At 44.6% G+C, this 26,697-nt stretch overlaps 1 protein-coding gene across 5 annotated transcripts in view; it reads right to left on the reverse strand.

Moving 5' to 3' along the window:
* Positions 1 to 26,697, reverse strand: part of ZMIZ1 (zinc finger MIZ-type containing 1) — a 363,439-nt gene that overhangs the window by 313,090 nt on the left and 23,652 nt on the right. For all 5 annotated transcript variants that reach the window (XM_067299869.1, XM_067299867.1, XM_067299868.1 and 2 more), the window contains one exon: positions 4,144 to 4,271. The gene's annotated coding sequence lies outside the window, so the exon portion shown is untranslated. The remainder of the gene's footprint in view (positions 1 to 4,143; positions 4,272 to 26,697) is intronic.

Genomic DNA, 26,697 nt, shown 5'->3' on the forward strand with positions numbered 1-26,697 from the left:
GGACAACCAAGGCAGGTAACTACCGAGGCTAGAAGGTGGCCAGCTGAAGCAGGAGCTAACACTGTCCAGCCGAAGGGTTTTTAACCAGGGACAACAAATGGTCATCACCACAGCTGCACTACACCTAAAGGCAATGCCTTCAAGCCCTCCATGCAGATGCCCTGAGGCAACTCCTTGCTGTCTTCTCCCTACACTTCTTTGGCAATCCCGTTTGCTTTGCAAGACCTGAGCAGACAACTGACAGGAAAGAACGACCCAGAGAAGCGAAAGGATAAGAAAATTCAAAGCCAGGGCTCTTACTACAGTTTGGATTTAGCTCCTTCTGCCTAGATTTGCCAGATTTTTATTCCATTTCTTAATATTTCTTAGAACTTGTACCTGATAGAAGTGATTTAAGAGCAAGTTGATTTCAGCTTTGAATACCCTGCTTTCTGTGCATTTCAAATTGACAGACATGCTTAAAAATCATTTTGGAGGTATGAAATAAGCATCCAGTTTTCTGAAATTTTCAATACACTATTTAGTGATCAGATTCTAAACACACAAATGACCTTAAAAAATATACCACTGGGATGGAAATTGTTTTTCTTCTCCAGTCAGGTTTGAGATTTAAATCTTTCCCAGAACAAAAAAAACAACCAAACAAAACCCCCCCACACTGTAACCTTCATGAATTGACAATCTGAAAAACATAAAATGCTTCATTAAAAACAACAGTGCACAGGCTCATGGTTAACTTAATTAAGCACGTAAGAGCCTTAAGCAGTGGTAAAGACTTTATCGAACAGGGCGAATGTTATGACTTTACAAACTGAGGACTCTGTAAAAACATATCATGCTCTTGTTAGGTGCAATATAGCTTTGACAGACACTTTACATTTACTGAATTTACATTTTACTGAATACAGTTAATGAATGAGAAATCCTAACCCAAAACTTATCTCAAAGGATTTTGAAAAAAAAAAACAAAAAAAAAACCCAAAACAAAAAAAACAAGACATGAAACAAATACCTTGTTGAAATGTTCTTCAAAGTCTCAAAAGCTATGACCTTGATTTATATATGAAAGGAGAAACACAAACAAACAGGTTAAGTTTCCCACTGACAGATAAGTTATTACAGACACGCTGCTTAACATACCACAGTGTCACCCACCTGAAATGTTAGCTAGCAGCAGCATCACCTTTCCTTTGGAGATGGTTCAGATGGATATGAATGAGAGAGAAAGGGGAAAAATAATGAGAAAATATAAGTTCGTTCAAAATCAGTGCAAAACCATCATTCCAAATGCCCTGATTACGAGCAGAACTTTCTCCTAGCTCAATCTGAGCAGCAGTAGGGCTGCTCTTTCAAGGGGCAAAAGAATCAAAAACCATCTTTGCACAAATTTAGGTAAGGAGGAAACAAGGAGGAAGAAAGTACAGATTTAAGGCAGCAGACAAAACGCAGCAAACCGCTGGCTGCAAGCCAGCCTGACCCTCTGCTGCCGGCCCCAGCCCCGGCGTTCCCCTCCTCTCCGCTCCCCTTCAACGTCTCCAGCCTGGGCGAGGGCATACGCTGCCCCGTCCCCCACCTTCCTAACGCGTCCGGGCCCAACAGACGAGGAAGAACTTCTTTTTGCTTTGATTATCAAATTTCACCGTCACATCCAGCCTTTTCTCCCAAAGATTTCACCCCAAGGGACACAGGCTGCAAGACAGCATTTGATAATACCGACTCTGCTGCTTAAATACCGCACGTCTGCAGACGGCTAAAGCACGTGTTTTACGGAGGTGCCGTAAAGGGGGTTAACAACATACATCTCTGTGGTGTGCGAGTCACTGTCGCGGCTGGAAAGGGACGTCATCCAAAGCGGGACGCTTCCTCTCCTGGCTGGCGCGGACAGGCACGCGCGGAGGCAGGGCGCTGCACGGGTGCCGCTCCCCCGCGACGCCTTGGAGGGACGCGCTGCCCCGCGTGCCGGGACGGGGGAAGGGGGGGCAGCAGGGAAGCCCCTCCGAAGGGCCAGTGCTGCACCGAAGCGCCCAGCCACCGAGAGACGGCAGCGGCCGCACGCAACCTTGCGGCTGACCGCACGGACAGCGCAGAGGCACTGCTCCGCGCTGAAAGTCGCTGCACGAGACTGGCACCAGGAGCGAGAAGGTAACAGCAACGAGACTCACGCCCAGTCCTGCAACACCACTTGCAAACTCCGTGCTTCCCTCAGCCCAGATCCAGGGAGCGTGAAGGGATTCAGAGACCGTAAGGAAACTCCGCGGGAGCTATCAGTCCTCTAAGGGCTTTGCTCCACGGCTGCGGCTCAGCCGAGGCCCCCGGGTCGCAGCCGGCGCGCCCCGACGTTCCGCGTTTCAGAGGAACCTGAGCCTCGCTCAGGAACCCGGGGGCGAAGGGCTCCAGGGCTGCACGGCTGCCGCGGCCGGCTCCTCTCCTCGCACCCCCGCGTCGGAGGTTGAGGGAACACGTGCCCTGAACAGCCAGGCGACCTGCATTATTCAGTCTGCCACCAAGGAGAGATGTTATCCGCCATCTCCAGGTTAGATCCTGGGCACCCGCGGGGGACCAGCGACTGCCGCTTGTGAAGCGCAAGGAGAGGAGCGCAGCCAGCCTTTCCGCCGCAGCGAAGACTGGCAGCCTGGAGCCTGGCGCTCCTCCGGCGTTAACAGGTAGGAGACAACGCGACAGACGGGTAATTGCACAGAGGGGCCCTAGGAAAACTGCAAACGCCACGAGAACCCTTGAGCTGGTCTGCGTTTCTCCTTCTCCCCGTTTCAGCTGAAGGTCTCCAAGAAATGTTTGCCCATTAGGTCACTAGCATTATTTCTGAAGGTAGCCGGCCGGCTGGTGGCTTGCACCCGCCCCATCACGGGTGAGAGGGGGAACAAGAGAGAGACGACTCCAAGGCGCATCTACCTGTCTCAGCTCGGCCTTGACAAGCGAGCGTACTTAGCCCATCCGAGGGACCTGAAAAATGAACTCTGACAAACCTCACCAGGGCAATTTAAGACATTATTGCATTGTGCTGGCTTCCCAACCCTCCACAAAGGCTAGCACCACAAAGCAAATAAATACGGCAGAAAGAAATGCGCATCACACACCGGCCTCTCCAATTCAGAGCCCAGGAAGTTAGCATAAACCCCTTCTCAGGGCTAGGTTAAGTTAAGACGCCAAACTGTGAACTGGAATGGCTGTGGTCTAGACGGAAGATATTGCCGCCACTACAAGGAGCGTTAACCTCTATCAGAAAGATGGAAATGACATCTCAAAACACTGCAGCCGGTTTGCGAGCAAACACAAATCAAAATTTTGATTTTTAACATTAAGATATATATGGCATTTGTCTTGCAGCTGACCTGAGTCTACTCAAGCAGCTCATGGTGCTCTAAGAATCACAGCGCTAATGTTTTCTTTTTATAGATCCCGAGACATAAATTGTGTGTCTTGAAGTGGAAAGACGGACGTGGATTACATGTAGATCACATCATCAGATACAACTACAAAATTTAATTGCTTAGAAGTACTACAAAGACAACACCGCATTTGAACTCTCACCCACCACATTTTGGCACTTCTGCCCACAATTAAAAAAGTCTGGAGAGGTGAAGAATTACCAACTGCTTCCAACTCTCCACAAAACGCACCACTCAATTTCGGGGCTGGAGTTCCAGCTGGTTCCTCTCTTACTTGTCAGTGGTACAACCAACCATGAAACCACAAAGGACCCCCACAGGAGACATTTAGGTAAAAAGAAAAAAAATCCACTATATGAGACATTATTCTTCAACTTGGCCTCTCCAGACTTAACTGATTGTATTTTCATCTGAGCTGATATTTGGATATAGATTCAGTTAAACAGTTTGCAACACGACAGTTATATTATTTATTTTTTCCCCCACAAACACTTAAAGTGTATCTCATTTTACAGTTTTTCCCAGCTGACTGTCCCCCACACAGAGAAGTGGAATGAAAAGTGCACATACCTTTGATTTGCATGAGACTATTAAAGGCAACGCAAGAGCAATCCACATTAACCAGAAGACTTGTCTAAACTCTATGTAGACAAGCTGCTTCTAATATCACCCTTCTTTTCCAAAAGGAGCTGAACAGGCAAAACACGTAGGAAAGCAGATAACAACTACCTCTTACCTTTCTGAAGAGGCCGCCGCCAATTAGCACATTCCTGGAGCTTCTAATTCAGGCAAAGAGAATGAAAAAAATAAAATAAAAATAAGGGCAAGGAGCTGCTGTCTTCTTCCTCAGCACAACAGTATTTCCTACAGGGGAGAAAAACAAAACAGAAGAGAAAAATAAGTATCAGCTTTTGTGTTTTTGAAGAGGCAGCAGATTACAACTCCTTAGATTAGTTTACAGTGCCTCTCTTTCTCCAGTCCCAAAACATCAACAGGAGCTACCCTGTATTTTCATGTTCTGCCATCACCATATCAAAGTATGCAACACGAAGCCCAAGTCACCTGCTAAGAAAAATGAGGATGGGTTCACAGCAGCTACCAGAAGAGGAGGAAGGCTAAAGCTTTCAAGGCTATTCCTGAGTGCTCATTCTAACAATTAAGTAAATATGCTTCAGCCAGGCTCACACCCACTTCTGTGTAAAAATTCAAATGCATCACTTTTACTAGCAAAATAGTTCCCAAAAGACAAATTTCAACTTGCATACTGAGTATATAGGTACATACAGATTTAAATAGCGTACATTCAAGCGCTTATATACTCTTCCCAGCAGGATCATACATAAAACTATGAGGTACATGTGACCAATCATAACTTCTATTTTTCTTTCCAAAAGATGACAACTTATTTGAGCTATACTGAAGCTTTTATTAATAAAACAACAGCAACAAAAAATCTGAAATATCAGAATGGAGGGAACCGGTAAGCCTTCTCCTGACCAAAGCTGCCATTCAGAAATCAATTTTTCTCAGCTCCACTCCCATAAAACCCCAATCCCTCACTCACCCGGATCGGAGGTTCTATCTTTGCCCCACTCCTATCACGAACGTAAGGAAACTTTCAGACACTCAGCCTTCACGGGCCTCTCCCTACCTCCAGTACCTGCCTCTGATGAAAGGCAGGCAAATCACGTGCAAAGTGATTTTAAAAGGGCACATACGAGACATTAACATGTCTGAGGAAATGGCAATCCACTCAAGTTTTTCCACAGGGAACGAGCAAAGGGAAATGCTTCTGATCCCTTCTGTTGGCTTAGATTAACACAGAACTCCCTACCCTTTTCTGACCCATGGCTTATTAAATGATTTTTTTCTGGAAAATCTGAACGCAAGTTCTCAAAATATGGAAAAGAAAGGTCTATGCTATTTTACATTTCCCCCCACACCTCCATCATCCCCAAAATAGACAGTTACCCCATCTGCTAACAGCATGGGACTGCAGATGGATCCTCATCTCCCAAAACAGATTTTATACAAGGGGGCCCAACAAATAGGAGACAACACAAAAGGCCGCTACCATAAAAATATCCCCCCCAAAGCCAACCATGCCTGTCCAGTTCCACCTGGCCACGGCTCCTGTATTTCTCTAGGGGGCAAAACCTCTGCTCTTCACTCCTGCTGCCAGCATGTGTAAAGCTGCAAGAATAACCCTGACCGGACTCCCCTCTAGACAGGCAATGATTTAAAGAATTCATGAAGTAACAGTGGCAGTGTAAATAAAAAATGAAAAACTAAACAGAGATCACAAAAAAGACACACAGAAAACATGCAATAAGAGAGAAAGAACAAGATCAGTGATTCAAAACGTCTTCTGCCTTGTTACATTCGCCCATAGATAGGTCCAGCAATAATCTGACCATGCAGAAGAGTGGAACCTGAGATTAAAAAAAAAATAATAATCTGTTCAAAAATCTGCCTCCCCAACCTGTTCGCTAAAGGCAAACCTTTCCGTGTGGTTTAATTCTACTTTCTTAGTGTCTTATACCCCTCATTCGTATCCCAGCTTTCGGTCAGATTTCAGCCCTCTTTGTACTAACTGATGCAGGGCAACTTAAACCAACATTTGGAGCACTTGAGACATAATACTTTTTAAAAAGAGGGAAATGGCACTCAGCCCTCCTTGCGGGGATCCGAAAAGAAATGACCATCAGCCAATTGGCTTTGACATGTGTACTTCCTGAGGCAACGTGCTAATCAATACTTACCAAGCAGCTCCGCACAGACCAGGCTGCAAAATACAAGAAAACATCATTCCCCCCCCACCCCACCCAAACCACACACATGGCTCAGCATTCGTAAATCAAATGCATCCTTTTTATTTTTAATTATTAAATCAAAAGGATGCTTTAGGCAGCACTTTTCTCTACTAAGAGAAAAACCCCACATAAGTCAGGTAAAGTCAGTTAAGAATTGATATATTAGATGCATTTCAAGTGCTTAAAAATTTTTACTCTTTCATCCTCTTATTGTCAGGAGAAGAAAAAAAAGTCTAAAGCAGATGTACAAGATTTAGGGGAAGCATATTTTTAATCAAACACAAAAATCAAGAGATGGCAAAAAAGAAGGCTAAGTGTAAAAACCTAAATTTTATGAACAATATTCTCAGGAAGACCAAAACCTGTCATAAGTATCACTTAGGGATGTAGCCTCAACTCAGACATCGCTTCCCCCAAAGAAAATGAGATTGTTCTGTTCTCAAATCCTCAGGCTATAAAATATAAAATAAAATGAAGCGAAATAAAGCTTTCCCCAAAAGTCAAAATCTAATTAGAGAAACCTAGCTAAACGACTTATACCAAAAGTCTTCACTGAATTTCTGTCAAGGCCAGAGATAACTTATATAAGAAAAACGTCAAAGTGTTTTGGGTACACAGCTACTACAGAAAGGAGACAAACAGAGACACGGCATTGAAACCCAACAAATCACTGCCGTCAACATTAGGTAAGCGAAGAGGCATATGTAACCACAAACACCCTCACTTGGTGTGGGTCTCGGCTTCCGCCGTGGATTTAGCTCAGTTGCTTTCCTGTATCTTGATATCTTGAGCTCAATAAGTCTCAGCTCCACCAGCTGGGGCTGGGTTTTCATTAAAGCTCACGCTGTGCGTGGTGGTTCTGGGCAGCGCTCGCACCAAAGACTCAAAAGTGGAGCAGGTACTCCAAAACGCGACTTTGATGACTCAAAACTAACCCTTCCTCCTGAAGGATCAGTGCCAAATCTATCCCTCTTGCTGCAGGACGAGAATCGGGCGCTTGCGACAGGTGTTGCCCAAGCCTAACTCGCTTCCCACGGTTAAAAGCAAAGAGCTTGCATGACATTTGCCAAGATACTATTCTTGATCGTAATGATTCAGAGACTTAGGGTCAGAAAATACAACATTTTGGGAAAGTAACTCCCCTCACTGCCGGTCTGCACCATCCGACTGGCCGAGAGCTTGCGCACCCAATCTTGCCCGCTACCGGGTAGGAGCTCCCTCGGCAGCAGGCCTTCTTCCAGCCGGAAGGAAAGCCATTTGGGGAACCAGTCTGGTAAAGGTGGCCTTCATTATAGACAACCAACCTGGAAGATATTTTTTAATTTATTGGATTTCCTAGCTCTATTTCCCAATGTCAATTACTTTTATTACAATAGGAACTAGAGAAATTAATTAGATCAGAGCACTGTTGTATGTAACAACCCCCCTCCTCCAGTGTTTTTAACATAAGGCAGAAAAGGGTTTAAAAATAAAGTAAATAAGTAAGGAGAGAAGCACAACGTCACAACACCACACAATTTACAGGAACAAAATAGGATCTTCCTAAGGTTCTTCAATCTATGTTTAACAAATGCTACCTTTTCTTCAGGTAAACTATATACTCTATACCTCTACGTGCACTAACAGAAATAATTCAAGTTTATACCATTGTTTAAAAACAAACAAACAAAAAAATGCTTTTCCTTTTTTCCTCTTCATTTTCCAACCTCTTCATCTCCGAGAGGTAGTAAAATAACTATTCCATCAATATTCATTGAGGGAGAAGTAATGTCAATTTCTCATTGTAAAAAGCAATAGTAGTAGTGAAGGAAAAAAATACTTTCTTTTAACCATCACGATGAAACAGCAAAAAGAAACAAAGAACAAACAAACAAAACCCAACAACGAACTTTCGCATTGCATTCTTGTACAAACCGTGGTTAAATGTTTCTTAGAATAGTACCAAATGCATCTCACACACCCCTTGCTAAAATATATTAGTGTCTAGTCTCTGCACAGCTAAAGGCAGCAGCATCAACTCGACCCCTGAGCACAGGGCGCTGCTCCCAGGCTGGCTGCGGGTGCCGGCTCCCAGCGGAGCTCCCTCGGACGCCCCCCCGGGCCAGATCCCAGACCCCTATTACCCAGTCATACATATATATGTGTGTGTGCGGACATGCACGTGTATGTACATGCACACACGTCTCTCACAGAAGTTTCTTCAAACATTAAAACTATTGCTCCAGAACTGTATCTGCACAAAGACAACAAGCTCTCTCTCAAGTATTTATATATAAATTACACCCTCCATCCCACCCCCCAAAAAAGTTATCAAAATGCTGCTAGAAAAGTGCAACCAAAGGATAAAAACATGGTCAGAATGAACAACAGTTCAGATATCCTAAATAATTTTTCCTTTGATTTGCCCAGATCTTAGTCAAACTCATGGGATTCACCTATTAGCAGAAGTTTAAGCATAAGCCTCTTTGGGCTTTGCTTGCATGAAATGTAACTCCTAAACAAGAAGCATAGTTATGAAATTAGAACCACCTTTATTCAAAGTCCAAGTGTATTAAATATCCTTCTATCTTTTTATTTAGAAGTGTTTACACAATTCTTTATTGCAGCTAAATATGTTACACAGATTGATATTCCCCATCTGCTTTCTTTAAATGCTGCTGTAAAATGAAAAAGCTCTTCCCAAAATGATGTTTGTCCACGTGAAAAACTAAGTTTACAGAAGCACCTATTCACATGCATGCATTTAGATAACAGGTTTATTAAAACTTATCAACCCACGCACAACATTTACAGACCAGTCTTTACCTGCAATGACCACAAATAACGAAGACACTAAGCAGACTTCTCCGCAGCCACCACCAAAAGGCACGTACTGAGGACAGGTAAGATTTCAGACCATGTAAACCATGCAAAAAAAAGGTAAGATTTCAGACCACGCGAAGCCTTGAGGACCACATGCAGTGAATCCCTGCGCAGCGGGAAATGCTCGGCACGTGGAAAATGTGGTGCCTTACCCAAAAGCAGAGACAGAAATCATGTCTGTCAAAACATCCATTTCCCCCTCTAAATTCCTGGATTTCCACTAGGAAAGCTAGACCCAGCAGAAAGCAATTCCTCCTCTAGAGGCTTCTCACCCTCCCCCAAATGACTTAGGTTACTGGATGCAGATAAATCACCTAAACCAACAGCATTTCTGTGGGCTGTGGGATCCGAGCGCGAGGGGCAGGAAAGGTGGACGGGGCCCCAGGTGGCATTTTCGGGGGCTCCCGGGCAGCCGCGGCACCGGGCGCAGCCTCACGACGGCTCCCGGAGGCAGGAGCGGCTGCGCGGCTCCGGCCGCACATGCTGAATGGTAACAGGGCTACGTGGAAACGTGCCTTTCTCAAAACACATCTCCACCATTTAAGGCCAGATCTTGTATTTTTTTGCCTTATTCTTAATTAAAAAGATGGTATGCTTCATGTCAGATATCAGTATTTTTGAAGCTTGAATCATTTAGCCTATTAAACCCGAGTCTGTAATATGGCTGTTATTTCTTAAAAACATACAGCAAATGCATTAAATTATTGATAGTCATTAAACAGGGAAAAAAAAAAATTAAACAGCTCTCAGCTTTTATCAATCATTAATGCAGTTTCCACTTGCGTATCTCACTGGGTTGCTATCATACAGCACAGAGCAAAGAGTACAAATCCCGAAGGCATGAATTCATTTTCTCTTGATGCAGAATAAAAATATTCTTGGCAACAGGAGAGAGGCTAAAACATGAAGCAGAGCGGCTGGAAGGAGGCTCCTGCCTTTCACAGCAAACTGGCAGTGATACAAGGGTGACAATTTTGGGGACGGAGGCCCATCCCCTTCCCTTGACCCGGCGTAAGGGCCAGTGAGAGCCACGGCCATGACCTTCAACGCCCTCCCGCTGCTTAAAGCGGGTACGACCACCCAGGCAACAGTTAACACATTTGATCTCTGCATGTTAATTCAAAAGCGGATGGCGAAAAGGGGGCGTCATGGCCGACGGCAAAGCACCCCGCGACTTCGGCGGGACCGGGAGGATTTTGTCCCCCACCTGCCGGCTGGTGCTCCTGGAAGAGAGGCAACGTGCGGAAATCCCAGCCGCCAAACTGACAGTCTCAGTGCGGAAAAACGATGGAGGTGGAGATAGTCTCCTGAAGCTATCGTGAGCCTTTACTGGGGCAAGTTATGACTAAACCTAATGCTTTTATCAACTCAAAATGCCTCACGTCAGTCTGGCGACTCTGCAGACAAATGCCAATTCCTGGCACCTCGCTGAGCGGTGATACACAGGCTGGCAGCGAAGGGAAGGAAAAAATCTCTTTTTTTGGTCCGTTTTAGGGACAGACGGAACTCGCCTTGCAGGCTCTCTCCCGGCTTTCACCCCCTGCCAGTTTACTGAAGCCGTCCGGTTAAAGGCAGCAGAGGGGGAGCCCCCCCGGGGCGCGACGGCGGCCCCGAGGACCTGCCTGCGCTAGCTCGAGCGCGGCTACCGTAGGCGAGACGCGGTGAGACCAGCGTGGCTGCGAAACCCACGCCGCCGCCAGCGAAACACCTGCGCCCGCAGCAGCCCCACTACGGGAACCCAGGTTAGCTTGTTTTCAACTACCCCGCGCCTGTTTAAGTGATCTGCAATAGCGGCTCCCGAGCACGGCGCAGAGGGACCCAACGCCGCGGGAGCGCGGCGCGTCCAGTGCCCCCACCTAGGAACTGCGCGCAGGCAAGGCGCCTCGCCATCGCCGCTTGCTGCCCTCCGCGCTGGCATAAACTCCCCTCAAAGGGCACTTCTGTTCGTGCAGAAGAAAAAGATACCAGAAAACGTACAGAAAGAATCTTTGTCTGATCCCAAAAATCAGAGTCCTATCGAGTTTTTTTCCTGAAAATGATTCAAGAATGCACTGAACTGAGCAACTATAATGCCAAATAATAATGCCAAATGTTGATACCAAAGTAGCCAGGAAAAGCTGCTGTCACTGGAAAACATTTTGTAGCCTGCTTGTTTCTAGTCAAGCGTGTTACAAAATATATTTATTTCCAACCATCATTAGTGCAAATTACATCATGTAACCCCCCCCCCCAAAAAAAAACAAAACAAAAAAACCACACACGCTTTAAGGACATGCTTATATCTCATTACACAAAGCCTCAAAGAAGGCAATGCAGTATTTAAAGTCAGTATTTAAAGTAATATGAAAGCTATTACATCACCGGATTGATTTCACAATGCTTCAACAAACTAAGCAATTCACCATCAATTTTAGTATAATATTAATCCTTATCTATATGCAGAACTGCAGGAGTAACAGCTCATGCTATTAACGCGGCACGCAACAGCTACCAGCTTTCACATCGGCCCAGGACGGGGCTCAGCCCCGGGGAGCGACGCGAGCCCGTCCGGGGTCCGGGAGCGGCACCGCCATGCCACGGGCGGACGGAAATCACCCCGAAAGCGCCGCGGCGGCGGGACGCAGCAGGGCCGAGCAGCCCCGCGGCACCGGGACCTGCGGCCCCTCTCGCAGGAGAGGGGAGGCAGGGCCGCGCTGGTCTGCGCTTCTTCCTCAAAACGCACCCGCGGGCAGGCCGTACCGTTCGGACACTGCATTTAAGCACCTGCCTCCATAGCGTGTTGGGAGTGGGCTGGGTTTTTTTTAATCCATAAAATATTGATTACTTGTAATGCATCCTTCTGGCCAAACCTTTTTATTTTTTTTAAACAGTTACTTTTTTTTAAACCACTCACACTTATATCTCTTCCCCCCACCAAAGAATGCACAATTAAAGAAGCAACAACTGCTACTACATTTTGTCTAGTCTCTAATGCACATTAGCTCTCTAGTAAGTTATTACCTGGAATGTTTTATTTTGACACAACAATTTGGATTTCTAGGTAAAAGATTAGGTGGAGATGTACAAGTCTCCTCAGCATTTCCCCTTCCCACCCAAAAGCAAGGCTTCTATGAGCAGGCACAAGCAAAGGCCGCAAAACTAAGTTTCTCAGATCCCCAGACATAAGACTCGTAACAATTACACCTAAGTTTAATTGGGAAACAACTGTAACACAATAGTTAAAGCCTTTGTAAGTGATAAGTTATCAGAGAAGAGAGATGCATCTGCTAGTATAGTATTGCATGTTTAATTGAATTATTACAGATCCACACATAAGGCTTTAACTGTCTGGCATCTATCAGTTTCAGAGAGGGGACCTTTTATAAATACGTATGTTTATTTATACACACACAGACGTGTGCACACACACACAATCCTTTGCTTTTCATAAACTGATTCTACGATAAGAGTTGCTTAAAATAACAAAGCCAAACAACTGTCAAACCACCACTAATATGCGCTTTCAAACAGGTTTCCATTTCATAAATCATTTGTTTCAGTGATCCAGTTTCGCACCACCCCAGGGAAAGTTACATGAACAACAGAGAAAAACACTTCATTATCAATATGCAGAGATTGTTTGGCAACAACATCGTTACTAGTAGAGACTTGCACGGTGGCACTGTGATTTCAACGCGCGGTATTATAGATGCAGTCTAGAAGAGCTCTCTAAAACCAGCGGATTAGCTCTGGGTTTGCAAAACCGGCAGAAGACCAGTTCTGCCTGCAGAGCGCTGCCATCGCTCCCCCACGATCCCACGCGTGGCGGGAGCGGGGAGAGGAACGCAGCACTGGCGCCGGCTACTGACCCCCCCTTTTGCCTTACTTTAGGAAAGGAATTTCAATCATCTCTAGAAGATTTGCTAATCATCCAAGGGGTATGGCAACCTTAAAAGTTCAGAGATCTCAGAACTGGAAGGCGTTCATCTACTTGTTAAATCTTGTACCATGTTCAAAGACAGTGCTAGGATCATCATTATTTTTTTTCTACACTACACAGGGGTTTTCAGGTATTTGTTATCCTGATACTTCATATTATTTTGTAATAACAACCTATGTTTCTAACCACTTCCGATATTTTCTTTGCATCTTAAAAGAAGTTAAGAAAACTCTCTTGCCTTGTTGTCCAACCCTAATGTTTCTTTCCTGCGTGGCATTAATAAATAGGCCCCTGCTAATCAGCGGTCAGCGGCTGAGACCTTCAATATCAGCCTCCCAGAAGAGGAGAAATCAGTGAGTCATAATCAGGGTATGTGTCTTTTTTTCTGTTTTTCCCACCTCTGGCACATTTCCTTGTCCTGAAGCCGAGATAGTCACAAATAGCACTTAAGGAATACTTTTGCTCGGCACATTCATCCAAGCACTAATTTCTGGTTACAAGAAATTCAACATCAAGAATTTAATCAGAAATCAAAGCAGATGGCAAGTTCTTCAACTGCCTCCAGAGGACCCTTTACAAGGATCATCTCCTATAGGAAACTCACAGTACCGACAACCCTGCTCCTCCTCACACAGAAGTATGACCGCAATCTGCCGATGCCTGCTACAATATGATGCAAGTCATCACTTGGAGTATACAGGGTTTTCCCCCCCCCCCCCAAAGTTTAGGGGCTCTTGAGTAGCTCCTGTCCCATGTAAATTGCTTCCTTCTCTAATCAAAGAATTTTAAGCACTCAGGATAGGAATAAACGGGGTTAAAGAAATTATTTAGTAACTGATTGTTTGAAGTTATCAAATAAATAGACAAGTAGTTTTGTATCAGTTAGGGCTACAGTTATGTGCAGCACAGACTAGGAGAGCAGCAAGAAGAGTTCAGCCGAGGTCTGCTGTGAACCGTCAAAAACGCAGCAGTGAAAAGAGGGAGCTCAGGCTCAAGGACAGAAGTAGTCGACCGAAAGAAGAGGGCCCAGACGCAGCAGGGCGTAACAGGCTTTTAGACAGCCACCCACCTTCCAGGCGGCGGCTCCGACTCTGCCGATACCCCCGGCAGGAATTGCTCGGCTCCACTGGGCTTCGCACGAGGCAATTCACCAGGATACGGCTCCGGGGGCTGATCCCACGCCTCCACTCCGTGCAAAACCGCTGCTCCCCTTGAAGCTCATCTCTTGAGGAGAGATTCCTTCCCCGGCAGCCGCCTCGCCTGGCGCGAGCCCCACGCCACCGCCACCGCGCCAGCACCGGCCCCAGCCCCGGCGGCAGCCTCCGAGGCCAGCGTCCAACGTGAAGCTAAAGCCGCATTAGCTGCAGGAGCTGCACCTACGCTCACTGTGGGTCACAAGAGCCGTGGCGGCGGCAGAGAGGTTTTAAGACAAAGATATGGGAAAGGTTTTCCAAAGTACCTACGTGATTTAGAAGCCCAAATCTCACGGTGTCTAAATCCTCGAGGCCTATCAAGAAAACCCCACATCAGACCTTTTGCAGGCACTGCAATTGGATCCAGCTACAAACGGTTACCCTAACATTTATGCGCAGATATCACTTATCAACAGCAGTGTAAGCAGAAAGGCAGGTCTGCGAGAGAATCTCCCTTCGCCCCGCGGCACGTAGGCAGAGCACCTGAGCAGCCGGGGCCACGACAACGGCTTTGCAAAGCAAGAACCAAGGGGATTATTTGATTCAGCATCTACTCAAGTGGCCAATTCCTTCAGCAATCAATACTAATCAACAAGCTAAAACCTTGTAAGAAAAATCAGGCAGTGTTTGAATTCTTCCTGTTGCAGCAAACATGGTCCAATACAGACACCTCACTGCAATTCCAGAAAATCAATTTTACTTAGGATTTAAAACATATGCCTCTTCCAAACGCCAAAACACAAAAGCCACCTTTTAAATGGAATTCTGAGAAGACAAAGAAAAAAAAAACCCAAAGCAATTTTGGTCTAATATCATCTATTTGTTACTTCACACTTCAGCAGCACGAAAATGCTTCAGCATGAGCATGGGGGACAGGGATTAAAATAGGAGCAACGTATTTTGATGCAAAACACAGGCCCATCCTCACACACAACTTTTACATTAAGAACATCAGGTATTTTACTCTTTCTTATTATTTTTATTTTTGAGGTTGAGTTGAGGGATTCTCAAGAACCTTGGGGGTCACTGCAAAACAGCCAGACCAAAAGAGGTTTGGGTTTAGGTTTCTACATGCCTCTGCTGCTCCGCTACAACCCATGCCCATGCAGTTAGATTTCCTCTGGTGTCACCTCAAAACACAGCCCTACTGGTTCCCAAGGAGGGCAGAGGTCTGGCAAGACCCAGCATTTACGTTTTACCGCTCTTCTGAGGCCTCTCTCGCAGGTCCTTAAGCAGCCAGAAGGACACAAATCTATCTTCCCGTCCTCTATACGGTCCCCTCAAACCCTGCTCCAACGACGAAGCAGTTCTTGGCCCGGCGAGAGCAGACTGACCAAGCCCACCGACGAGAAGGGGCCGCTGGCGGGCAGGAGGCAGCGGGAGCACAGCGCTTCTGGCAGTGCCGGGGGGACGGTACGCACAGGACTGCGCAGTGCCGCGGTAGAGCAGGAAGACTCCTCCGTCTTTATCAGAGGACAGCTGTTTTGGACAGGAGGAAGCACGATGACTCCAAGCTGCAGGAACAGCCAAATTCAGAGGGAAAGTACTAGCGTTCGGGATTCCTAGAAAAGTGCCAGCAGAAAACTCACAGAAATACCACAGAAACTCACCTTCAGATCTGGCAGAGCATGACACGCTAGCAAAACCAAGATTTTGGGTTTTAATCAAACATAAGAGCACAATTCAGACATAAATTTAAGTTACTGTGATAAATACACGACCAGAAGTTGAATCCTCTGTGATGATCACCGCTATTTTTATAGTAAAGCCAATGCTCACCTCTGTGTCCTAGTCTGTATTGGCCAAAACACACAGAAATCATTCCCAAACAGTCATTTCTTCCACAACCCTTCTAAATCTATAGACAAATGAATACAAGTGTGAATACATCATATATTTCTAAAAAAAGTTTAAAATATAGGTATACTTGGTGTCTATCAATTAATAAATGCACTTTCCGTACATATTCACACTTCTTTATGCAGAACAAAAGCTCAACATTTTAGGAAAGACCAAGTTACAGTTTTTTCACTAGGCAATGATGATTAAAACTTGAATATTTCATACTGGTGAATCACGCTGCCAAGTCTCTGGGGTCCCAAGCAATTTGAACTGGCAGGAGAGCATGTTTCCCGATCGGCTGCCGCTTGCGCGACGAGCTCGGCTCCAGCCCTGCCGATGGCCTCTGGGACGCCGGCCCCGCTCCCGGCTCCCCCGGCGGACGCGGGAAGGCGGTGCTCCCGTCCCCACGGGCCACCACCACCGACGGGCCATGGCCAGGGCCAAAATGGGGTGCTGCTCTCCCTGCAGCCCTCCATAAAATAATTCCTTGATCAGCAGAGGAAGGGGAAAAAAAAACAAAACAAAACAGAACAAGCCCATTTTGGCCATTGTCGCAGTGCTGCCCGCAAGCCTTCGTGCGCCAGCCGGGTGCTGGAAGTGCTCCTGTCTCAAACCTTAACCCGTTCCCCAGCTGATACAAGTTTAACCTCAAGAGATGAGAGGAAACAAGCTGTTACGCAGAGATTAGAGCTGATGAGCAGTAGGTAATGACTGGAGCAGTGCCAAACTGTGGTTACTTTTTTTTTTTTTTTTTTTTAAAAGGTATGTATGGGTTCACCCACTGAAGTTTCATTTTGAGCTTACTGTGCAAATATCCGAACTTCGGCCAAAACTCTACCAGAGAAGAACTTGCAGGAACTTGCCTGAATGGCACAAGAAGCTTCTGGCAAATGTAGGCACGGTTTTATTCGAAGGATTCAAACAAGTAGGCTTACAGATAAACTCAGAGGAACAGCAAGTTAAATTGGAGGCTATTGGACAACTTTTTTCTTCCAAAAAAGTGACAAGACATTGCCAATTTGGTGCATGGTGAATCAAGAGACATGAAAAATTTTGCTTCTACACTAGCTAACAGAGGCAAGACAAATTTCATAGATACCTACATCTGACTTCTCCCACAGGTCCTCAGCCCCTAGTTCTGGTAGAACATTTTTACTTCCACCTTGGCTGGCCTTACTTAGGAGAACATTAAAAATGCTGACAGCGGCACTTGGTCTCACCGGCACCCTCACCCCTGCTCCTGCCCAGGGAGTCGAGTTACCAGATTGCTGTTATCATTCCTGCCTGCGCTTTGGATTTGGCTGGTTGGTAAAGAGCCTTGCACAAAATTCAAGCTCCAAAGGCCCTAAACCCATGATCCCAAAACTCCTGGTGAAGAGCGCACACACACATATGGATTTAACAGGATGTAACAGGTAGGGGCATTATGAAGACCATCACCCTGAGTGCATGCACATTCCAGTACGTACGGCTTGGATGCATCAGCTGCCATTAAAAATCAAAACAAGCCTTTTCTTCTCATTCTAACACCACCAATGTCAGTCTGTAAAATCTTTTTATTCAGGACAGGAGTGATCAACAATCTAAGTTTTCCGTGTACACAGAAACAAGAGAAGTGGGAACTTGCAATGGAAATTACTAGAGGTAACCTAGTAATAACAAAGTCAATAGCATTTTTCCTTTATGCCAAATTCCAGCACCACAAGTGCTACCAGCTGTGCATTAACCCAGCAGTTTTGAGGCCGTACAAGCTGCCTCTGCTGCTCGCGGCTCCAGCTGTGCAGGCAGAGGTAAGCACGGCCAACTCAGCAGGAGCGACTCCTCCAGCAAACTGTTTTGGGGCCTTGAGAAGTCAACGTCTTACTCTAGCCCCCTTCCCCCCCCCCCTTTTTTTTTTTTTAAGTCATATATGGGATGAAATATTTCCTTGACCAAATTTTCAGAAAAAGTACCCCAGAAAATTATGCAACTTGGCAGCATTCTGGGAGACCTCCTAAACATCTAAATAAACCAAAACCACATACAACTTCAAACCAACAGAGCTTTGTCGTCCTTTTCCCAAATGTCTCCATCTATCCAACAAATTACAACCAATTAAGTCTTTTGCAAGAAAAGTTTTTGTTTATAGGATTGCTGAAGAAAAAGAGCTACGAGGCATTACTCCAAATATAGTAATTAGTTCATCCACAAACACCACTGGAAATTGCCTTGGGTTTCTCTAAAGGACTTCAGTTTTGTTACTGTATGTAATTGTAGTAATCAAAAGATCCTAACCAGGTATTGCAAACATTAGGTTGGTTAAAAGATTTAAGGAATTTTTATTAAGGCATTCTTATTTACAATTCCTAGGTCTTTTGTTTGCATTTCATGCTCAAAATACAACTGCAGATTTTTCAGTTGTGCCTTTTTAATTGGTCTTAATTGTTAACAGCATTTCAGCTGTTTATTCTAAGACATTTCAAACTTGAAATCCTCACAAATGCTGAAGAAACAGCGAGCTCACAACTCCTGAGCACCTTCCCACGAGGACGCTGCGCAATCGAATCCGACCCCAGAGAGCTGCCGCGAAGGGGCACACCGCCATCCCCCGCTGGCGGCCATGCAGCCAGAAAGGGGGGCAAAAGAAACTGTCACGTCACGACTTCCAGCTAGAAGGCAACAAGACTAGCAACCCTAAAATCATATTTAAACACTTGTCATTTTGAGACCGTGAGCCTAGGAACGAGTACCCAAAACCTTTAGTCATCCTTTCACAGCACTAATATCATTTCACCAACCCAAAGCATTTTGTTTCCCAATGATAAAGATTTGACATTCCTAAGAAAAATTTTAAATAAAAATACAATATAATGCCCAACGATGCAAACATATCAGCACGCTTTGTTTTACTCGCGAGGGAACTCTGTTGGCATTGCTGCCTACACCGGTGCTTAGCTCCGCACATCGGACCACGGGCAAAACCCCTGCCCTGCTGGGTCACGCACGCTTTTGGCGCTGGCTCCAGGCCTTGGCTGCCTCAGATCGATAGCTGTCAGGGCTCTTCTTTTTTCCCCTATACCAGTCTCTTAAAGGGCAGTAAGCTGCCCTGGCTGTCACAGCTTTAAGAGAAAGCACAAACTTTTAATTTTAACGTTAATCTGAAGTTCGAACGGGCAAATTGGCAAACACTCTTTGAAAAGTCTCTCCCCGATTACAAGTGATTTATCGCTGATAAAAGCAGGGCATATCACAATTTTGCAAAGGCCCCGTGCCACCGCACTCGGCACGCCACCGCGGGCCGGCGCCCGTCCCGACGGGAGCGCGGCGAGAGGGGCTCAGGGCCAGCGCGGAGGCGCAGCCACGGGGCCTCGCCGCCGCCGTCGCAGCCCATCGCCCTGCCGCGCCGCCTCCCGCCGCCCAACGCAAAAGCCGCCTCGGGGAGGAAACACGGGTGCGCCCTGGCACGGCCCTTCGGCATCACCCGCGCGCTACCAGCACTGTGCGTGCTGCAGGTGCTTGTTCTTTAGATAATCCCTGGCCTGCATGCAAGGAAGCACTACAACGTATTTAGTGTATTTTCTTAAGATTTTTCCTAAGCCCTTTAATTTGAATGGGAGGGCTACACAGGACTTCAGCAGCTGCTGGACACAGAACTGGCAAAGAGTCTTCAGCCACAGCGTTAGTCCCTGAGATTAAGGGGCTGTTTCAGGATCAAGCCTGCACCAAAACATTTTGCTCGAGTGCAACAATAGCTAATGATTTATATATATATTTAAAAAAACATTGTCAAACTCTTTCACTATGAGTAACATTCATAAGTGGACCAAGAAAGCCTAACAGACTCCTAATCTTCACTTTCTGCCAGATAGTTTCAGCAGTATGTTTCTCTCCTAAAAAGTTATCTCTGAAGGCTAAAAACAAGCTTGACAATAATAGTCAGATGGCATTTATTTGCACAACAAACTCTGTTGCAAACCATCAATATTTATTAGATATAAAACTGAAGTCCTCTTGAAAGTTACAAGAAGTTATATAAATTAATCTTAAGATATTCATCAACATATTTTCTAACTTTAACATAATTAAAACAGCATTCACCAAGTACCCTTGTCATAGTCAGCAGCTGTTTGCACTTAGCTCTCTGCACCTTAATCTTATATTTAGCTATGCTAACAAAATTAATATTCTAGCTTCTCTTCTCACACTTAAGCTCCAAGGCAAAACCATTTCAAGATTTTTTAAAAAATTAAATATTAATTTATTACTAAGTTGTAGAACTAGCACAGATCTGAGGAAAACAACGCACTTACAGTGTAAAATGAACTGACAGATTTAAAAATAATGCAATAAATTTGGAAAATGTTTTCAATTGCAATTAAAAAAGCCCTAAAAAGTGATACCTTTTGAAAGAAGGAATAGCTTTATATGGTACTATTAAAAGCTTCAGTATTGAATTGCATGGCGATCTGACATTTTTGCCAGTAATTAAGCCACTGCATGCAGAACGCAGAGCTGCAGAACAAGGTCCTTGCCTTCCCTTAAGCCCCAAACGAGCCTGCATGATGCACTTACAAGTTTCTGCCCTGCTCCTAAAAGACTCATGCCACCAAAGACATTCCCATACCAACCTCCCGTAAGGAAGTACAGCGGCTACCATAAACACAAGCCAGCAGAACACCTGAGGGATTTCTGAGTTTAATTCGGCAGCTGATGATATTTAAGCATATGGTCAGTGTAAGCACTTTCCTGAATAAGGACAAAACCAACATGTGCTTGACTGAACTTGAGCTCAAAAGTATGTAAAAACTGACTCAACAACGGCTGAATTCAGGGTCAGACAAAATGCTCAAGCACACCCCAGCCCTGCTCTGTACTTAGTTTGTAGAGCAAGCAAAACACGCTGCCCTGCCATTTTGTATGTTACCACCAACATCCACCAATTGCCCCTACCAATTTAAGGTAAAAATGTTTTGGAAAAGCAGGACACTCCCACACAGATGATCCGGTACTGAGGACTTCTCTCCACGCAAACGACTGAAGGGCAACAAGACACACTTAATTCTTCCCATCCACCGTAAAGATGTTTCTTGCATAGGCAGCAGACCAAAACATCCAACTAAATGATTCAAAACAGTGTTAAGAGAACTTAGGTAAGCTTTACTGGTTTAGTATTTCTTTAATAAGATTTATTTTGATTAAGTACTAGACTTTTGCCCAACATATCTTCTGATGTCTGAACTTGAAATACACACTCCTCAGATAAACTTCTTTAAATACACTATATACATACATACACATATTTTTCTTAAAATACAGTATATCAGAGAGTGCGCAGTTTCTGAAGAGCAACAGCTGAACTGTTTGGGGCCAGTAAGCTCAATGAAACAATTGAGATGCCTAAGTATTACCATCTCCTTGTCAAGGATGATCATTTAGCGTGTTTCTCATTGCTGAAACACCTGAAGAAAAACAAAGGCTAAATTCCAAGAACAATAATTAAATGATATATTTTTGAACAAACAAGACAAAGACAACTTCATCTTCCTGCAGCTGTTTTCCTTTTTGGAGTAATTGGAAGTCTTAAAAGCTCCATCTCTTTTCTTTTTACTACTTCTTTGTCTTTCCATCTCAAGAAGATATGAAAATCCATTGTAATTCAAGGCTAATTCAGTCTCTAATTAGTTTGGAATCTTAATGGCCCTGAGTCTATGTGTTAAAACTAATTTTTACCATGTTTGATACTTCACGGACGTATCATTTCTTGCTAATCTGGATCAGCACTTTTGGCAAGATTTTAATAGGAGGAGAATAGTATAGAGGCAAGAAACTTGAAAGATCAGATCTTCATGTGACAATGCACAAGAGAGAGCAAACAGACAGAAATAAAACAGCTAAGTTTATTCAAGGGATGAAAGTTTTCTTCCTGAAAGAAAATTTGGGAAGACAAGCTCTGCTCCTTTCAGAATGCTGCACATAGGGCAGCTTCTTGCCGCAGAAATGGCAAGAAATACTTACGCATACAAAACCGTTTACTGTAACAGACGGTTTTTCTTAGATACAGCACTTGAGAGCTACCAACAGAAAAGAGACCCTCTGCTGCATCTGGTTTATAATGAATTACAGTTTGCAGAATTGTGCACGTAGCCCAGAAGCGCATGAAATGCACGCTCTATTGGAGCGAGCCTGGGCTGAGTGCACTCTCTACCCCTAAGAAAGCCACAACAAGTAGACCCACCATGTCAATAAAACCAATGAGAAGCAAAATTTCTGTGTTCACATTACATAATCCCATATTCTATCATCAGCTACTATGTGAAAACTAGCTCTAAATTTATTCCAGCCTGAGTTGCAATTTGACTTAGATACATTTTAAGAGGTAAGGATGTCCTCTGCTGACTGGTATCACCTTGGTGTAGCAGCGGGTTGGTGTAATAGCAAACCACTTCGCCTCTGGGGAGGAGTTTTTTTTCCCCAAGGTCTGGCTGGTGGAAGCCAGTTTAACAGCCATGTGTTCATCAGCCCATTACAAAACCACCACAAGGCTTGGCACCATGCGCAGGATTTTCAGGAAAGAAGCCAAAGGTACATTAATGCGGGTAGAGCTAACCAGCATGAAGGACCATGGGCCAAGACAGTAGATACATGCGCTCTGCATCACCCCTTCTTAGACCCACTTCTAAGAGATGCTCTTCATCCCTGCTTTCGTATCACATATTAGATCTACAAGAGCCATGAGAGCTGAGGGTGGAAATCTAGGGTCCCACTTGCACCTCTGCCCCGGCACGAAGGACCTGGCCTGAAGCACCATGAGAACATGCCCTCCAAGTGTTGTACTGAGCATTTACAGGCCAGAGATTTGACTGACAGGTCTTCATCTCCACTGAAATTGTCGTGCCACACCAAGGCAAAACCTCATATGGTCTGGGTCTATACCTCTCTAACATAGCACATACAGTGACTTTCAGAGTATCTTCTGGCCAAATCGTTAATTCTGAAAGAACATGGCTCCACAAACTCCTAGGAGAGGAAAGCAGGGGGACACGTATGTATACTCAGTCTAAGCTGAATTTGTTATTATGAACCGGACTCCACGCTTTCTTGCATGTAATAACAGCCAACTGTACAATTTTATAAGGTGCCAGAGGAATATATTTCCTGTTATCCAAAACACATCACTTCTAGAGTGTATGAACGACAGTCTGTGTTGAGTTTCTACAAAAAACTAAGAGGGCTGTCAAGTTTGATGGCATATTAGTTTGTCACTTGTAACAGGCAAAGCTGTGTGAGCAGATTAGACAATGCTACATAATTTAATAATTTTATCATCTATTCTACTTGACATCACCAGCTATTCCTCATCATTTCATCTGGCTATGAGACTATGTGCTAGACGCGGAGCCTTTTTACTAAAATGAATATTGTCTACCCAGCATACGCAAATGCAATTGTTTAACCCATAAAAGGTGAGTTTGGCTTCAAACACCGACAAAATTCAAACTCTCTGATTCTGGCAACTCAGGCATACAAGTTCACAGCAGCTTTTCTAAAGGGTTATTGTGGAATAAGATCAATTTAGGTAATTCTAATTACATTAAAATGTAGAACATGTACTTACAGACCTTTAATCGAATTCATGGAAGTAAAGCCTTAAGTGCTGACCTTCTGTAGGGGATGAAATGTAGAGAGAAACTGAAAGGTTAGAGAGAGAAAGAGAGAGAGAGACAGAGAAAAACGGAAAACCCTACTGTACCAAAAAGCTTCTGGCACCAATTCATATTAGGGAAGTCAAATACGTAGATGACGCCAGAAATACTATATATCTGGCTATGAAAAATAAAATAAAACAAAACAGATAGCACATCAGCCACATGCATGTCATTCCAAGAATAATTTTGACCCACATTATAGTTTTCTTTCTAAAGGCAGCTGCCAATTCTAGGGCTCCAAGGAAAGTGGAAACAGGAGAAAGGTGAACAGATACATGTTTAGGACCACAGGAGGAGTAAAAGATACATTGAATAAACTAGCCAGAACCTGAATTAGAATCCTTCTGGAAAACAGCGTTTCCAGTATGCTTTACTTCATGTGCTACTCAACTCAAGATGCAGAAGGAAAACAAACAAACAAACAACCACACACCATCCACACAACCACCAGCACACACACACACACAACAAACAAACAAACAAACAAAAAAAAACCCCCATAAACTTATAAACTTTTGCTTTGATTCTTGTGCACTGGAAATATAATCTGGAAAACAAACGATTTTAACAGTCAAACAGGACACGATCTCGGATGCGTTTCCCCACCGCAGAGCGCAACCCTCCGCTTCCGCTGCGCGGGATGCTGGGGCCGCCCGCGCCGCAGCTTCTCTGGCCGCCGGACTGGCGGGTGGCCGCGGCAGGGCTGTCACCCGCGCTGCCAGCCCACGCCTGCTCCCGCATGCGCCCCGGCCGGCCGGAGGCGCCCAAACCGGCCCACGACTGCCGCTCCGGCTTTTGCCGGCTGGTCACAGCTCAGAAGAGCCATCGCAGCTAGAACAGCAGCGAGCCCAGGAAGGTGGAGAAGGCATTAGCAAGCGCCAAACTAGTGAGGAAAGGCTAGGTTACTCTGAAACAAATTCCCTTTTAAGTCCGACATCTGCCCACAGAGACTCAGCCTATAAATTTTTAAAAGGCATTTCTTTTAACTAAGCTCCCCTAATACATTTTATGCAAGATTATATTACTAATAATTTCCGTGGGATTTCAGGCACAAGAGGTACCAGTTACATCTTCCCTAGAAGGATGTTTGGAGGCAAGGCAAGGGAGAAGTCATTATGCTTTAGAGGTTTATACATAAAGCATCTGCATGCTCACTTTGCTCATTTTAGAGGAACATTTTATATCTCCAAGATCTCTGAAGTTATTGAAATTTATTCTGACTTTTTTTTTTTTTTAAGGGATTTTACTTCTCAATTTACTTCATGTGTGAGGTCTCCAGGAGCCTTTATTTCTACAGTGACCTTCCAGAAACGGTACAGGAATATGCACTTTCATACCAGCTTCAGAATGTGTGGAAAAGTTTTCAAAGCAGTTAAGCCTCCAATTCTTAATTTTACCCTCCACTTGGTTGCAAAATTCTGTCAGAATTTAAATGAGGAAAAACATTTTCCCCTAATCTTGCAGAGGGCCGATGTTACCCGTCGTTCTGTGCGAGAAGGGTACGCTCTCCCCAGCACTAACCCGGCTGCAAACGCACAGGGACACTTGCCATACACCGCTTGCAAGGAGATACAACCGGGACACCGCGTAGGCCAAGCCTGGCTTGGAGCCACCCAAAGCTGCTGCTGATGCAATGAGAAGTAACAAACCTATCCCTGCAACGGGCAAGGATTTGTCTGCATTTCTGGAGACCTCATTTTGTTACAAGAGCATGAAGAGAGACGAGCCCACACCAGGCTTTAATGGAAGTGTAAATCAGTGCAGCCCATGAAGACAGCTCGCGCTCCTCGCAATACATAAATGGATGGTGTCCGAGTACAAACTCCCTTATCAGTATTTACTCTCAGCAGGCTAGTTTGTTTATTTTTCCTTTGTGTTGCAGATATTCGTCCCACTTTCCAGCTGTTTATGTAATTCTGACCTAACCAGCGTAGGCAGGGATTTGCAACATACCTGTTTGATTTTTCAAGTAATTGCACTGGGACCAGGAAGTCTTAAAGGGGTTAATCTCAAGATAGGAAGAAATCCTGACTTATCAAGCAGTTTAAAATACAAACATGAAAAAACAGATTCAGAAGCGCTGGCAGAGCCACTCCTGACATCTCCTTGTTACAGGTTGTTAACCGGGATACTAACTGCCTTGCTGTTGTTTTCGTGCAAGTTCCTTGATGACTAGTTCTGCTTCCAATTTTTATTATCCATAATATTACTTTTGATAAATAGCTAACTGTATAATAACCAATTGCTGCATTACATTTCTGATGTGATGCCACCATACAACAAAACAACATACTGAAAATGTGAAGTTGGCTCTTCTTTTAACCGCTCTCTCTATTACTAAACATTAAAAAGGTGCAGTTATCATTCCAGCCACCAACAGAAACTGCAAGGAAGACCACATATGTAGTGAGCATAAGAGAGAGAAGTGACAGAAATTGATAAAAACTTCATCACATGGCTGACACCCCATATATCAAAGCCCTAAATCTCATTCTCTGCTTGCCTCCAATTTCCATCAAAGCCTGCCAGCTGCACATTTATTGAGAAGTTTGTGATCTGACAGCCACTGTATTACCAACATTAATGATGCATCAGTCTCTAGAATTACTGGGGAAACAGTCCAATTGATTTTATTATTACACAGAGTTCCTCACATTTCATTTCAGGCAGCTTCCTACCACAAATTTTAGCAATAACTAAAAATGCTACACAGCTGATGCACAAAACGCTAAGGCAAAATACAGTTACCGCAGCTTCATGCCACTCCATTCTCCCTCCAGGAGAGCTCAAAATCACTCAGATACCACTGGGTAACCCATGAGTTATTGGCCCATAACTAAAATGGCTTGTGCATTATCCTGAGATAAACAGGGCACCGCTAATATTCACTAATATGGCTAAGAAAGCTACAAACAGGCCTCTGCTCCAAGAAAAGCAGTTTTTCCAAGTCCTATAAATTGTTGCTATTGACACTAG

The sequence above is a fragment of the Apteryx mantelli genome, chromosome 7 (genome assembly GCF_036417845.1).
Source record: "Apteryx mantelli isolate bAptMan1 chromosome 7, bAptMan1.hap1, whole genome shotgun sequence".
Taxonomy (NCBI): Eukaryota; Metazoa; Chordata; class Aves; order Apterygiformes; family Apterygidae; genus Apteryx; species Apteryx mantelli.